Source organism: Somniosus microcephalus, chromosome 7 (genome assembly GCF_052327205.1).
Source record: "Somniosus microcephalus isolate GS21.2 chromosome 7, FLI_Smic_1.0, whole genome shotgun sequence".
Classification (NCBI taxonomy): Eukaryota; Metazoa; Chordata; class Chondrichthyes; order Squaliformes; family Somniosidae; genus Somniosus; species Somniosus microcephalus.
The window spans coordinates 93,519,127-93,535,812 of record NC_140993.1 but is presented as its reverse complement, the minus strand read 5'-3'; the positions used below and the strand labels follow the sequence as shown (position 1 = coordinate 93,535,812).

Sequence of the window (16,686 nt, the reverse complement as noted above, 5' to 3'; positions counted from 1 at the left end):
CGCCAAAGAGGTATTTCAACAAGAACTGGGCACGCTTAAAGGCGTAACCGCCTCGTTAAAAATAGAAGAGAATGCAGTTCCCAAGTTTTTCAAAGCGAGACCGGTACCATATGCAATTCGTCCAGCCGTCGAGGCAGAGCTGGAGAATCTGGAGAAGGCGGGCGTGTTGTCTAAGGTCGACTGGAGCGAGTGGATGACACCCATCGTTCCTGTCATGAAAAAAACGTTAAGCAATAAGTCCGGAGAGCCAAGGAAGATTCGCATCTGTGGGGATTTCAAGGTGACGGTGAACCCTGTCCTTCACACAGTACAATATCCTCTTCCAAGGATAGAAGACATCTTCGCCTCACTATCTGGAGGGAAGCGTTTTACAAAAATTGACCTAGCACAAGCATATTTGCAGATGGAGGCTGAAGAGTCCCCTAGGAAGTATCTCACGATAAACACTCACAAAGGTCTTTACCAATATCATCGATTGGTATTCGGAGTAGCATCGGCTCCGGCGATATGGCAAAGAGCGATGGAACAAGTCCTGCAAGGGATTCCGGGGACTCAGTGTTACTTGGACGACATCCTTGTAACAGGTGAAGATGACAGTGAACACCTTAACAACCTAGAACAGGTGCTCACTAGACTACAGGAACATGGGCTGCGAGCCAACCACCCCAAGTGCGAATTTTTTAAGAAACAGATATCGTATTGTGGCCACGTGATTGATGAAGAGGGGTTACATAAGTCCCCTGACAAAATTGAAGCGGTAGTTAAGGCCCCAGCGCCTGAAAATGTGTCACAACTGAGGTAATTCCTCGGGTTGGTGAATTACTATCATAAGTTTTTGCCGAATTTGTCGACAATTCTGCATCCACTGAACGCCCTGCTACGAATGGGGGTAGCATGGAAATGGAGCGATGATTGTAAACGTGCTTTTCAGAAGAGTAAGGACTTAATCACTTCGAAGGAAGTATTGGCTCACTACAATCCAGCACTGCCAATCAGGCTGGCGTGTGATGCGTCTCCCTACGGCATTGGGGCGGTACTGTCACATAAATTCCTTAATGGTTTGGAGAGGCCGATAGCTTTTGCGTCACGCTCGTTAACTTCTGCCGAGCGTAACTACGCCCAAATTGACAGAGAGGCCCTCAGCCTAGTGTGGGGGGTGAAGAAGTTCAATCACTATCTGCACGGTCAAAAATTTACTCTACTAACCGATCATCAACCTCTTGTCTCCATTTTCAACCCTCAGAAGGGCGTACCGATAATGACAGCACAACGGCTGCAGAGATGGTCCCTTTTCCTAGGGGCACACCAATATGACATCGAGTACAGGGGAACTAAACAGCATGGAAATGCTGATGGATTGTCACGTCTACCGTTGCCGACGGTGGAAGAAGAAGACCTTGCAGTGGATCCAATGGAGTTATTCCACTCGACCATAGTCAAATGTCTCCCTGTGATGAATGCAAACACAGAAAAGGAAACACGGAATGACCCGACACTATCACGGGTCTATGATTTAATGGTGAAGGGATGGCCAGCACATGGCGAACCACTGCTGCCAGCATTTTCGTTAAGAAGAGAACAGCTGTCAGTGTGCAGAGGAACCTTGATGTGTGGATCCAGAGTAGTAATTCCACCTAAGTTGATGGATAGAGTGCTCAATGAGCTTCATGAGGGTCATCTGGGTGGGGTAAAAATGAAGAGCTTAGCCAGAGCGTTTGTGTGGTGGCCGGGAATCGATAGAGAAATCGAAGAGATGACCAAGAGCTGTGCAGGATGCCAGAAGGTCCAAAACGCCGCACCACAAGCTCCTCTGCACCCATGGGAGTGGCCCTCATCCCCATGGCAAAGGGTGCACATTGATTTTGCTGGTCCCTTCATGGACTCGATGTTTTTAATTGCGGTGGATGCACATTCAAAGTGGCCAGAGGTAATAAAAATGTCCTCAACCACCACGGAAAAAACTATCGCAGTTTTACAAACCATATTCGCCAGGAATGGGCTGCCTGAACAGATTTGCTCTGACAATGGACCACAGTTTGTGTCTGAAGAGTTCCGGAGATTCTTAAAGAACAATGGTGTTAAGCATTACATATCTGCCCCATATCATCCAGCCACTAATGGATTGGCCGAGAGGTTTGTCCAAACATTCAAGAAGGCTATCAAGGCAATGTGTAATGAAGATATACCCCTACAACACAAGGTGGACAACTTCTTGTTTGCCTACCGGAATGCGACACATGCGGTTACCAACCAAACTCCAGCCATGATGTTCTTCAATCGAAGACTACGTCCCCGCTTGGATTTGGTTAAGCCAAACGTCCGAAGAGATGTGGAGAACAGGCAGTTTCAGAATATGAATGAAAGGCCGACCAGGAGTTTTAAGATAGGTCAACCAGTTTTGGCCCGGGACTACCGCACTGAGAAATGGCAGCCAGGAACGATTTGTACACGACAAGGACCTCTCATGTATACCGTGGACGTTGGGGAGAGCATTGTAAGACGCCATGCTGACCAGATTCTAGAGTCACTGGAAAACGTCAACTCCACACCACGATCTGATACACCTGGTAATGAAATCGACGTTCCAATTGCAGCTACCGCAGAACCGGTAATATTGGAAGCAGATGAACCAAACAACGACATTGATTTCGACTCAACATTGCCAGAAGAACCTGATACTCCAAAGAGGCATTATCCAGACAGAATCAGGAAGCCTCCTCAAAGACTGAACTTATAATTGCTTAAACTTAACCAATGTATCTAGCAACAGTAATTGTGATTGTAATTCGTTATCATTAGTGTTAAATGAATGTTATGTACTGTTTATCTAAAAGGGGAGGAATTGTTGTGCATGTACCTTTAAGAGAATAACTGGTCTCAGACTGCAATACCGGCAGTGACCACCCCTGTATAAAAGGCGCTAGAGAGCCTCTGTTTTGTTAGATTCGTTTATGCCTTTCACCAGCAAAGTTCTGTTTGTTTCTCTCCTGCTAGTCCGTGTCTCATTCATTCACGGACTTAACAGATGTGGCTCAATACAATGCTTGCTTGTCCAAGAGCTTTCACAATGCCTTCTTTTTAACACAATCATTTGTATGGCCTTTACTTGTAGGTGAATGAAGGGACTTAAGAGTATAGGAATTGCTAGATAAAAAAAGACGAAGCTCCATCTAATTCACCTTCTACCATCCTGGTAGTTGCACGATACAACAATAGAGGAGTTGTTGACTAATCATAGCAATCAAACTCTATCAGTTAGTCTACAACAGACTCAGACACAACGCAAGGAAAACCACCAGTGGTGGAGAGATTTGGGAATTAGAGGTCCAAGGTCATGTCTCAAATTATGCAAAATATTAATTTCTGAAAGAAATCTGTTTAATTTGTATTTTAATGAATCAATACTAAGGCTGCCACTGTCTCCATAGGGAGCTTGTTCCCTAGATTAATCACTTGCTCACTGAAATATTGGGGGTAATTTTAATTCCCAAGAATGGGTGGATTTCGGACAGGTGGGAAGTAAACTTGTAAAAATTTCAAATCCGACCCCAAGTCGCCACCAACCCATCCACTTCCGGTTTTAACCGAGGCAGGTCGGTGGCGGGCAACCAATTAGCTCTCAGGAGGTGGATCGGTCATTAAAATCTTTTAAGGAGGCTGTGTGCCATGATTTTTATTTTTAACTAACGTTGGCCGGGTCCCAGGGCTCGGGAAACCCGGCAGGTAAAAGGTGAGAAGGGCCAGATCCATAAGATAAGTGCATTTACAGCACTGCTTGTGGAGCAGGAGTGTTTATTCCAGGCCCAACAAGCAAACCGCTTCGCAATTGGCTATACCTCCACCCCAGATCTCCTCCCCCACCCGATCTCCGCGATCTACCCCCAACCTCCATGATCTCACCCACCGTAATCTCCCCCTCCCCCACGCAATCTCAATCCCTTTCTCCACTCTGCTCCTTGGCTGCGGCCTTGTGCTACAGGCATTCCCATCCAATAGGCGGCTGTTGGGTGGGAAACCTGCAGAAAAAAGTTAGAAAGCGTTTTGCTGTTAATTTTAGCAGAACGCCCGGGAAACCCTTATTTCCGGGTTTCCTGTCCCGAAATCCACAACCCCCACCCTCTTTCCATGGCCCTGAGTAAATATTGGGGCCCTTGTTTCTGGAGAATAATTTTGAATTTAACCCCCTTCAAGTGCAAGGCTGTGTCCTCTAGTTCTACTATTCCAGGGAGACCAATGCTGCCCTATATGCCACTCGCAACACCCATGCATCCTAGGGTTTTAAAAGAGGTAGCTGCAGAGATACTGGATGCACTGGTATTAATCTTCCATAATTCCCTAGATTCTAGGACAGTGCCCAAAGATTGGAAGTTAGCAAACAAAACCCCTATATTTAAGAAAGGAGGAAGAGAGAAAACGGGGAACTATAGGCCAGTAGTAGGCAAAATGCATTTCCACTAAATTGTTAATTTGGCTCAGCTAGGCCACGGGATAGTTGGTCATCTGAAGTTGGGGCAATGTAGATGGAGCTTGACTGTGCATCTAACCGTGCAATTCCTGGCCTGGGAGCACTGGGCTACCACACTGGTTAACTGAAGTAGGAAGGCTCCCTTCCCCAGCACAGGCATTCCTCAGCCGTGAGCATAAAATTCACCAAAGAAAATTCATTAATCAGCTATGGGTCATTGCATAGCCTGTGAGCTGTATTGAGCAGGTCAAAGTGCTTTAAACTAGTATGTCAAGAGAAAGAATGGTAAGAGTGAAATGCAGGCCTATTAAAGACAGATGCAGGCGAGACTATAATGGACAATAAGGAAATGGCAGACTTGTTAAATGAATCATTTTCACAGTAGAGGAAGAGGAGAAAAAAGTAGTGCTGAAGGGAACCTAAAAATAAGTCCATGGGAAGAACTTTGTGCATTTAATATAAGTTTTTAAATATGGTATTGGAGTACAGGATAGGAGCAAATCTCCAGGACTTGATGGTATAGCACCCAAGAGTATTAAAATAAATAAGTGAGGAAATTGCAAATTCTCTCCATTACTCAAGATAGGAGGGAAGAATAAACCAAGAAACTACTTTTAGTTTAAAATCAGTTGCGGGAGGTGATGTGCCAAATAATTGCCTGAATCCATGAGGTTAAAGCTTAAAACTAAAGGCTTTTATTAAGTAAGAACATGGCATCAAGTTAACACAGGGTAACCATCATTCATCACCGACCCGGCCCTTGGTAGAACATTCCAGAAGAGGGGCGGGGCTAGGGAGGAACATTAGTGGTTACACCGGTGGAACATTCCAGACATTAACAAGTACAACAACAACAACAACAACAATACAAATGCCAGAACACAGAGTTATTTCATCACATTCACCCCCTGCTATAGATTCAGTCTGTCAGGAGGTCTGATAATCCTCTGGGAACGACGTAACTCTTGCTGAGGCTCCTCCCGGAGTACTAACTCCGGTTCATTCGAATTCCCAGAATCATCAGTATTTTCCACACTGAGGGTTTGTGTCTCTGAAGGTCCAATACCACGATTGAAAACTCTACTCTCAGAGTCGAACTCTTTTCGAGCTCCAGCAGGTGCAAGATCTTTAATAGAGACCGTATCCTCTCGCCCATCCGGATATTGAATATACGCATACTGGGGATTAGCATGGAGGAGTTGTACTTCCTCCACCAGTGGATCAGTCTTGTGGCCTCTCACATGTCTGCGCAACAACACAGGGCCTGTGGCCGTCAACCATGTGGGTAACATTACTCCATTAGTAGCTTTTCTTGGAAAACTAAACATCCTTTCATGAGGGGTGGCATTCGTCGCTGTACACAAAAGAGACCTTATGGAATGCAGCACGTCTGGCAGGACATCCTGCCAGCAAGAGGTCGGCAGGCCTCGCGACTTCAGAGACAGTACGATAGCCTTCCACACTGTCGCATTTTCTTTCTCGACCTGCCCATTACCACGAGGGTTATAGCTGGTAGTTCTATTCGTTGCAATCCCTTTCGACAGCAAAAACTGTCGCAATTCTTCGCTCATAAAGGAAGAACCCCTATCACTATGTATATAGTTAGGCATGCCAAACAAGGAAAACAGTTTGCAGAGGCATTTCATTACAACAGCACTAGTCACATCCGGACAGGGGATAACAAAAGGCAACCGAGAATACTCGTCTATAATATTAAGAAAATAGACATTACGGTCGCTCGATGGAAGGGGACCTTTAAAATCGAGACTCAAACGCTCAAATGGTCGAGTTGCTTTAATAAGATGAGCTGGCTCGGACGGCTTATAAAAGCGGGGTTTGCATTCAGCACAAACACGACAGATTCTGGTCATTGTCCGGACCTCCTCGATAGAGTAGGGTAGATTGTGGGACTTAATGAAGTGGTTCATTCTGGTAACCCCAGGGTGGCAGAGTGCATCGTGGAGACTTTGAAGCTTATCTATACCTAGACTAGCACATACTCCTTGTGACAAAGCATCCGATGGCTCATTAAATACTCCAGGCCTGTACTGAATATCATAGTCATATGTTGACAGTTCTATTCGCCATCTTAAAATCTTATCATTTTTGATCTTGCCTCTCTGCTTAGTGTTGAACATAAAGGCCACGGATCGCTGGTCAGTAATGAGCGTAAAACGTTGGCCAGCGAGATGTCTCCAATGCCTGACTGCTTCGATAATCACCTGTGCCTCCTTTTCCACAGAAGAATGTCGAACTTCTGGTCCTTGCAATGTACGAGAGAAGAAAGCTACTGGACTACCAGCTTGGTTAAGAGTTGCTGCCAATGCAAAATCAGATGCATCACTTTCCACTTGAAAAGGGATCTTCTCATTCACGGCACATACCACTGCCTTCTCAATGTCCCATTTGATATTAAGGAAAGCCTCCTGAGCTTCCGCCGATAGCAGAAAAGATGTCGACTTAATAAGCGGTCGGACTTTATCTGAGTAGTTAGCCACCCACTGGGCATAGTACGAGAAAAATCCCAGACACCTTCTTAAAGCTTTTACAGTGTGAGGTAAAGGTAATTCCTGAAGTGGGTGTAATCTTTCAGGATCTGGCCCGATTACCCCATTCTCCACAACGCAACCAAGAATACACAAACGTGTAGTATTGAAGGTACACTTGTTTTCGTTGTAGGTCAGGTTTAACCTCTTTGCAGTCTCTCGGAACTTCGCGAGATTTTGATCATGCTCCCGTTGGTCGCGCCCACAGATAGTAACATTGTCCAGGTTCGGGAATGTTGCTTCCAACATGTATTCATCCACCATACGATCCATCTCCCGTTGGAAGACGGATACCCCATTCGTCACTCCAAAGGGCACCCTAAGGAATTGGTTCAGGCGCCCATTAGCTTCGAAGGCCGTATAAGGTCGGTCTTCTATTTTAATGAGGGGTTGATGGTAGGCAGACTTTAAATCAATGGTGGAGAACACGCGGTACTGAGCTATCTGATTCACCATCTCAGAAATACGAGGCAAAGGATAGGCGTCTAATTGGGTATACAAGTTTATAGTCTGGCTATAATCGACCACAAGTCTTTTCTTTTCATTAGTTTTAACCACCACCACCTGGGCACGCCACGGGCTATTACTGTGTTCGATGATTCCCTCCTGTTGAAGCCTTTCCACTTCCTCTTTTATAAATGTTTTATCTTCTGAACTATACCGTCGACTCTTAGTCGCTATAGGTCTACAATTAGGAGCAAGGTTCGTGAACAAAGAAGGCGGACTTACTTTTAAAGTAGAAAGGCCGCAGACTGTGAGTGGAGGCTGAGATCCACCATACTTAAGGGTAATGCTGTCATGCTGACACTGGAAGTTCAAGCCTAAAATTAAGTTCACACACAACTGAGGTAATATGAGGAGTTTAAAGTCCTTATACTCCGTATCCTTAACGGTCAATGTGACTTTACAATATCCAGTTACCTACGAAGTAAGGGACTTGGACGCCATCACAATTTCACTTCGAGTAGGATACACCTTCAATGAACAGGAGTTAACAAGGTTGGGGTGTATAAAACTTTCAGTACTGCCACAGTCTATCAAACACCCAGTAGGACAACCATTAATCTTGATGTCCATCATAGATTTCGACAAGGAACACGGTGTGATAAAAATGCTAACTTCCGGGAAGTTATGTCATCACTTCCTGTGAACTATGAACTATGAACTATGAACTGTGTACATACCTCACTTCCTGTAAATGTCACTTCCTGTTGGACTGGTATAAATACTGGTCTGTTCAGTATTGTAAGAGGCTTCTACCAGAGGCATGGTAAAGACCTCTCTTGTATATAGTGTGTTTATAAGTTACTTAAAGCTTACTTTAAAGTTACTTGATGGTAAGTCTCCTTTTTCTTACATCAATTTAAGTAACTTAGTATTTACACTGACAAATACTAGACCTTCAGACAAACTCGGAAGTTAAGGATCCAGGGAACCACCCATCATGGAGAAAATCCTTAGACCTATTCGTCTGGACTTGGACCCGAATACACCAGCAGCTGGCAGGGTATGGAAGCATTGGTATCGTACTTTTGAGAATTTTCTGGATGAATGTAAAGTGGATGCTCCTGCTAAATTGAAGATACTTGTCAATTATGTGACCCCAAAAGTGTTCGAATATGTTGATGACTGGGATAATTACGAAGAGGTGATTCGGGCACTTAAGAAACTGTATGCGAAGACCCCAAATGAGGTCTATGCTAGACATCTACTGGCCACAGCCCGACAAGGGCCAGGGGAATCAATTGACGAATTCCTGCAAGAACTTCGCAGGCTCAGCGTAGATTGTAACTTTCAGGCAGCCTCAGCTGAGCTGTACCGCCAAGAAATGATTCGTGATGCTTTCATCTGCGGGATTGCCTCTCCATTTATACGCCAGCATCTACTAGAAAGTAAAACACTTGAGCTACAAAAAGCTTTTGAACTAGCTTGTTCACTGGATTTGGCAAAGAGAAATGCAGACCTCTATCAGCTGCCCAGATCTCGATCTGCTGCTGTAGCTGCAACCAGACAATTCAAGCGGTCTCAGGTGAACCCTATCATGGGGGAATCTAATTCTGATAATTCTGATGAAGAAGAGGAGGACGACCCCACTTTAGCAGCCTCTTGGCAATCTAGGAAGGAATGCTTCTTTTGTGGAGATGCTTTTCACCCTAGGAAAACCTGCCCTGCTCGCAATGCAATCTGCAGTTATTGCGGGAAAAAAGGACACTTTGCTAAAGTTTGCCTATCAAGGGCCTCTACGAGGGCCAATCCAGCTAAGGCCTACCGAACTGCCCCAATTAGGGCCTATCAAGATGCTCCAGCTAGGACCTATCAAGCTTCCTCTCGAGCTCTCTCCCGAAGAAGCACACCGAGAGTTTTAGCCACTCTCTGTGCAACGACACCAATTACAGCTGCTTGCCCACAGAACCTGTCTCAGGCAGCCACAAAAATTTCAATTAAAGGGCATACCTTAGATGCCTTAATTGACTCAGGAAGTACTGATAGTTTCATTAAGGAACAGATTGTTGCGAAATTGAAACTACATGTCTTCCCATCGGACCAGGCAATTGCGATGGCCCAGTCATCACTTAATACCAGAATCTCCGGCTTTTGTGTTGTTGATATGACACTTCATGGTCGTATGTATCCCTCCACCCGACTTTCAGTGCTCAAAGACTTATGTAGTGATCTCCTCTTAGGGCTGGACTTCCAAAAACAGCATAAGAAACTCACCATTGAGTTTGGTGGATCCAAACCCGGACTTACTATTTCTAATATACCATCTAAATTACCATTTTGTGCATTATCAGCAGCTTCACTTGATGAACCCTCATTATTTGCCAGTATTCCGCCTCAATGCCAACCGATAATAACGAAATCGCGGCGCTTTAATCAGGGAGACCAATCTTTTATTGCGGCTGAAATCTCTCGACTTCTAGCAGAGGATATCATTGAACCATGTTCGTCGCCCTGGCGGGCTCAAGTCGTCATTGTCAAGAACCCTCTAAAACCTCACAAACAGCGACTATGCATCGATTATTTGCAAACCATCAATCAATATACCGACTTGGACGCCTACCCATTGCCACGCATTGATGATATGGTTAATAAACTGGCCGAATACAAAGTGTTCTCAACTTACGATTTAAAAAGTGCCTATCATCAGTTACCCTTGAAGGTCTCAGATAAGCAGTACACAGCCTTTGAGGCTAATGGACGGCTGTACCAATTTCGTCGCCTCCCATTCGGGGTTACTAATGGAGTGGCTGTCTTTCAACGGGCAATGGATGGCCTGGTTAAGCAGGAAAACCTAAGGGACACTTTTCCCTATCTTGATAACATTACCATTGCAGGTCACGATCAACAGGAACACGACTCCAACCTCCAAAAATTTCGGGATGCCCTCCATCGCCGTAATTTGACCCTGAATGAATCCAAATCTGTTGAGTCGCAACCGACCATCAACATCCTTGGCTACTGCGTAGGCAATGGTATCATTAAGCCAGACCCAGAAAGACTTCGCCCGCTCCAAGAGCTCCCGTCACCTAAGAATCCGGCTTCTTTACGTCGGGCTCTCGGTCTGTTTGCATACTACGCTAAATGGATTCCTCATTTTTCGGACAAAATCCAACCCTTGCTGCATGCTAGATCATTTCCACTGGGAACAGCGGCTGTTGCAGCCTTTAACCTTCTCAAAAAACAGTTGGAGAAAGCGGCTCTTCACTCCATCGATGAGAATCTCCCTTTCGTGGTTGAATGTGATGCCTCGGAGGTGGCGATCTCGGCTACTCTGAATCAGGAAGGTCGTCCTGTAGCATTTATGTCCAGGACCTTACAAGGTGCCGAGCTACATTATCCTCCGGTTGAGAAAGAAGCCACAGCCATCATAGAGGCAGTACGGAAGTGGAACCATTTTCTAGCTCGCCAGCACTTTACATTGATCACGGACCAACGATCAGTCGCCTTCATGCTCGATAATCGAAAACGAACCAAAATTAAGAATAATAAAATACAACTTTGGAGGATGGAACTGGCCTCTTTTGGTTATACCATTCTCTATCGGCCTGGCAAGGAGAATGTGGCCCCGGACACCCTCACACGGGCATTCTGCTCCACTATGTCATCCTCCACTCTCATGGATGTCCACAATGGTTTGTGTCATCCTGGCGTTACGCGCATGCTACATTTCGTACGATCACGGAATCTCCCTTTTTCCACTGGAGATGTAAAGAAAATATGCTCAGAATGCCGGCTTTGTGCGGAATTAAAACCTCAGTTCTTCCGCCCCTCAGATGGTATACTCATACATGCAACCCAACCGATGCAACGACTTAGCATCGATTTTAAGGGCCCAGTGCCCTCTTCAACTCGGAACACATATTTGCTCACCATGATCGATGAATATTCACGTTTTCCGTTTGCCTTCCCCTGCTCCAATATGCTGGCGTCCACAGTAATCTGCTGCCTTGAGCAGGTATTTTCTCTCTGTGGCATGCCGGCTTATATTCACTCAGATCGGGGTCCATCCTTTATGTCAAGGGAACTCAAGGACTACCTCTCAGAACGGGGAATTGCTACAAGCAAAACAACACCATACCATCCCATCGGAAATGGGCAGGTAGAGAGGTATAACGGTATCATCTGGAATTCCGTACGTCTCGCTTTAAGATCTCGGGGCCTACCAGACCAGCAATGGGAAACAGTGCTTCCGGATGCATTGCACTCTATACGGTCCCTGCTTTCTACAGCCACAAATACTACACCTCATGAGCGGTTCTTTGGATTCCAGCGTCGCTCATCTCATGGAACATCACTCCCGTCATGGCTAACTACTCCTGGACCTGTATTACTCCGAAGATACGTTCGGACGTCTAAAAATGACCCTCTTGTAGACGAGGTCGAACTAACCGATGCCAACCCCACCTATGCAAACATACGATATTCCGACGGCCGAGAATCTACCGTATCATTACGGGATCTGGCTCCCTGCCCACCAGGACCTAGTGGGACATCGGGTGATGGCATTTCACCAGGAAACTCTTGGGACCTATCGGGTACCCCTCTCCAGGATCCTGATCGGACACCAACTAGCTTGGTGCCGGTAGAACCCCGTGCTCAAGGTTGCGACCCTCCCAGTACCGCGCATGAAAGTACTGATCCGCCACAGACCAGCTCTGCACCTCCCTCTGAACAGAGGCAGTCCGACTTTGAACCTATTGGGGCTCGTACTCGAAGCCATGATCTCCCCGACCCTTCACAGGGCAGTCCAGGCCACACAGACTCTGACCAATGGCCAACCGCATGTAAGCGGACCAGCGACCCTCTACGACGGGAATCCAAACGGGTGCGACTCTTCCTTGTTCAGCGGCTGCGGACCAAAAGGTAGACCACAGCCTCCTAATCCTGCAGGAGGGAAGAATGTGATAAAAATGCTAACTTCCGGGAAGTTATGTCATCACTTCCTGTGAACTATGAACTATGAACTGTGTACATACCTCACTTCCTGTAAATGTCACTTCCTGTTGGACTGGTATAAATACTGGTCTGTTCAGTATTGTAAGAGGCTTCTACCAGAGGCATGGTAAAGACCTCTCTTGTATATAGTGTGTTTATAAGTTACTTAAAGCTTACTTTAAAGTTACTTGATGGTAAGTCTCCTTTTTCTTACATCACACGGTATGGTCTGGTCAACCGTAGCCGAGGCTAGAGTAAAACGATAGGCGGCAGCAGAGAAGACATCGGGTACAGGATTACCCTTACACACTTTACTAAAATGTACCCGTTTCTTACATTTAAAACAGGTAGCCTCTCTGGCTGGGCATCTTTGCCTGGGGTGTTTAGATTGCCCACAAAAATAACACTTAGACCCATGGGGTACAGCCGCAACAATAGGATTAAGTGGAGGCTCCATTGGTGTTATGGATGCCTCCATACTCGGAACACACGAGGCTGAGAGAAACGCATGGGCTGATGCATACACTTCTAAATTCTTCTGGGCTACATCTAACGACCGAGCAGTAGCGACGACCATTTTTAAAACTAACGAGTCGTTCTTGAGGAGGCTCTGTCTAATATAATTAGATCGGAGGCCAGATATGAAAGAATCACGGATGGCTTCTTCCTGATACACTATGGCAGAGACAGCCTTGTAGTTGCAATCCTTAGCCAAAGCCTTAAGGTCCTGCAGGAAATCGTCCAGAGATTCCTCGGGTAATTGCCTGCGAGTAGACAAAAGATACCTGGCGTATACTTCGTTAACCGACTTAAGGTACTGGGCCTTAAGGGCTGCGAGGGCCTCTTCATATGTAGTAATATCTTCAATTATCGAGTAAGTTTGCTGACTTACCAAGTTGGTTAGAAGACCCAACTTGTTAACCGTCGAATCGACCGATGTGATGAAGTGTTCAAAACATCAAATCCAATGCGTAAATTTCTTCGTCGCGTCTGCCGAATGGGGATCGATATCCAGACGCTTTGGTTTCAAAAATCGATCCATCTTCCAAAAGTTGTTACTTAATAAAATTGATGTGCCAAATAACTGCCTGAATCCATGAGGTTAAAGCTTAAAACTAAAGGCTTTTATTAAGTAAGAACATGGCATCAAGTTAACACAGGGCAACCATCATTCATCACTGACCCAGCCCTTGGTAGAACATTCCAGAAGAGGGGTGGGGCTAGGGAGGAGCATTAGTGGTTACACCGGTGGAACATTCCAGACATTAACAAGTACAACAACAACAACAACAATACAAATGCCAGAACACAGAGTTATTTCATCACAGGAGGTTACTGGAATCTACTGAAACCCAGGCAGAGAGGACCTGCAGGAAGGAGGGAGGAGGACAGTAGCAGTATGTTTGTGCTAGGCCGATGTAGCAGAGCCTGGTCTCCAATCGTCTTGGATCCCCTTGCCATTGGACCAAGACCTTGCTCTGTCAAGCCCGTGTGGTAGCTGGTGTGCAACGGCCACCCCACGTTAAAAGAATTCACGCACAGGCATCTTCCACCCTATAAAATGAAGTTCGGGACCTGGAACATCAGGACCCTCATGGACAACCTCAACATCAACCCAAGCACCCAATCCACCCGCCCGCCCGCCCCTTCAACCACCATCTGCCCCACCTGTGACAGAGACTGTAGGTCCCGCATTGGACTCATCAGTCACCTGAGAACTCATTTTTAGTGTGGAAGCAAGTCATCCTCAGTTCCGAGGGACTGCCTGAGAAGAAGAAGAGAATCTATTATTCGGGACGTGGTGACAGGGCACTTAGAAAATCATAATATGATTAGGCAGAGTGAACATGGTTTTAGGAAAAGGGAAATCGTGTTTGACAAATCTGTTAGAGTTTTTTGAAAATGTAACTAGTATGATGGATAAGGGGGAACCAGTGGATGTGGTGTATTTTGATTTTCAAAAAGCACACGAGGTTATTACACAAAATTAGGAATCATGCAAGGCAAAATTCAGTTGATTTGCTAATGGTCTGCGAGCGGGGTGCTGCGCACGGTGATGACGGTATCGCTGGAGGCTCAGCGCCACGAGGCGCAAACGGGACGCAAAGCAACTAGCGCCTGGGCATGGCGCCACTAATGCCTCCCACAAAATTCAGCTATGTCCGACAGGGTCAAGGGGGCCAACCTGCGGCCGGGGTGGCGCAAATTAAAGGGGAGGAGCCGGGCGACCATTTTTGTTGCTGGCTGCCTGCCAGCACCTGCCCCCAGTCTCCTGTGAAGCCCGCCCACCCTGCCACGAGGTGCTGGCTGTGCTCCGTGAGCCTGGCACTTCTCTTGAGTGCCGGGCTCTTTTGCCGGCACTCTGATCCCTGGTGGCCCAGCCGGGCCCCGGGTCGCGCTGCGCTAGATCCCTCCTGTTTAATAAGGGGAAGAAGGCCTGCAGTACCGTGGCGTGATGTGGCACGTCACGCCGCGAAATTCACTCGCAGCGCCCCAAGAGGAGGCGGGGCGCTTCCAGTATCTAAAAGTGGCGCCCTGGTGAAGTTAGCACCCCAAAGGGGGCGCGACCCAATTTTGCCCCTAAGGTATTGGGGGTAATATATTAGCATTGATTGAGGATTGGTTAATAGACTGAAAACAGAGAGTAGGAATAAATTGGACTTTTTCAGGTTGGCAGACTGTAACTAGTGGGGTACCGCAAGGATCTGTGCTTGGGCCTCAGCTATTCACAATCTATATTAATGACTTAGATGAAGGGGCTGAGTGTAACGTATCCAAGTTTGTTAATGATACAAAGTTAGGTGGGAAAGTAAGCTGTGAGGAGGATGCAAAGAGGCTGCAGAGAGATATAGACAGGTTGACTGAGTGAGCAAGAACATGGCAAATGGGTTACAATGTGGGGAAGTGTGAAGTTATCCACTTAGGTAGGAAAAACAAAAAAGCAGATTATTTTTTGAATGGTGAGAGACTGGGAAATGTTTGCACTCAGAGGGACCTGGGTGTCCTTATACATGAATCACAGAAAGTTAACATGCAGGTACAGCAAACTATTAGTAAAGCAAATGGTATGTTAGCTTTTGTTACAAAGAGATTAGAGTATAAAAGTAAAGAAGTCTTACTGCAATTATACAGTGCATTGGTGAGGCCACACCTGGAGTACTGTGTACAGTTCTGGTCCCCTTACCTAAGGAAAGACATACTTGCCTTAGAGGGAGTGCAGCGAAGGTTTACTAGACTGGTTCCTGGGATGAGGGGATTGCCCTATGAAGAGAGATTGAGTAGACTAGGCTTATATTCCTTAGAGTTTAGAAGAATGAGAGGTGATCTCATTGAAACATATAAAATTCTTAAGGGGCTTGACAGGGTTAATGCTGGGAAAATGTTTCCCCTGGCTGGGGAATCTAGAACATGGCATCACAGTCACAGAATAAGGGGTCAGCCATTTAGGACTGAGATGACAAGAAATTTCTTCACTCAAAGGGTTGTGAATCTTTGGAATTCTCTACCACAGAGAGCTGTGGATGCTCAGTCGTTGAGTATATTCAAGACAGAGGTCGATACATTTTTGGGAACAAAAGGAATTAGGGGATGTGGGGATAATGCAGGAAGGTGGAGTTGAGGTAGAAGATCAGCCATGATCTTGTTGAATGGCGGAGCAGGCTTGAAGGGCCAAATTGCCTACTCCAGCTCCTACTTCTTATGTTCTTATGCACCATGAACATGAACAGAATGCGGGTGTAACAATGCTCCTACTGCAACCAGGATTATTATCAAACATACCATTGGAATCTTGAAGCAGCGCTTCATCTCTGGACCAATGGGATGCAGCCTTACAGTACACCCTCCTGCTCTGGAATGTTTCCAAAATAATTGTCATTTTCAATTTACTCAGGTCCAATCATCCTTTAATTCCTAATGGTTCTTTCAAGCATATTACTTGTGGCATGTTTTTGTGATGAAAATAATCAGCACATTAATGGAAATTAGGGGAAATATTAGATGAATGCTAAACACAATTTTTTTTGATTCAAAAGATACATGTTGGGTCTTTGTTGACAAAATGTCAAATACGCCAATCCATCATTTAAAGTTATGATTAATCCCAACTGTCTAATTTATATTGCACTAATTTACTAACTGAATGAGTAGTTTGGAGTTGCTATAGAAATTAATGGATATTCAGAGAAGAGTCTTAAACAGCAAGTTGAAAGAGCCCTTAGGACCTAAAATGGAGGA

General features: G+C 45.8%; 1 protein-coding gene across 5 annotated transcripts in view; it reads left to right on the top strand.

Moving 5' to 3' along the window:
- The window catches only part of LOC147114800 (RNA-binding Raly-like protein), an 859,876-nt gene that overhangs the window by 169,028 nt on the left and 674,162 nt on the right, over positions 1-16,686 (top strand). The gene's annotated exons all lie outside the window — the stretch shown is intronic.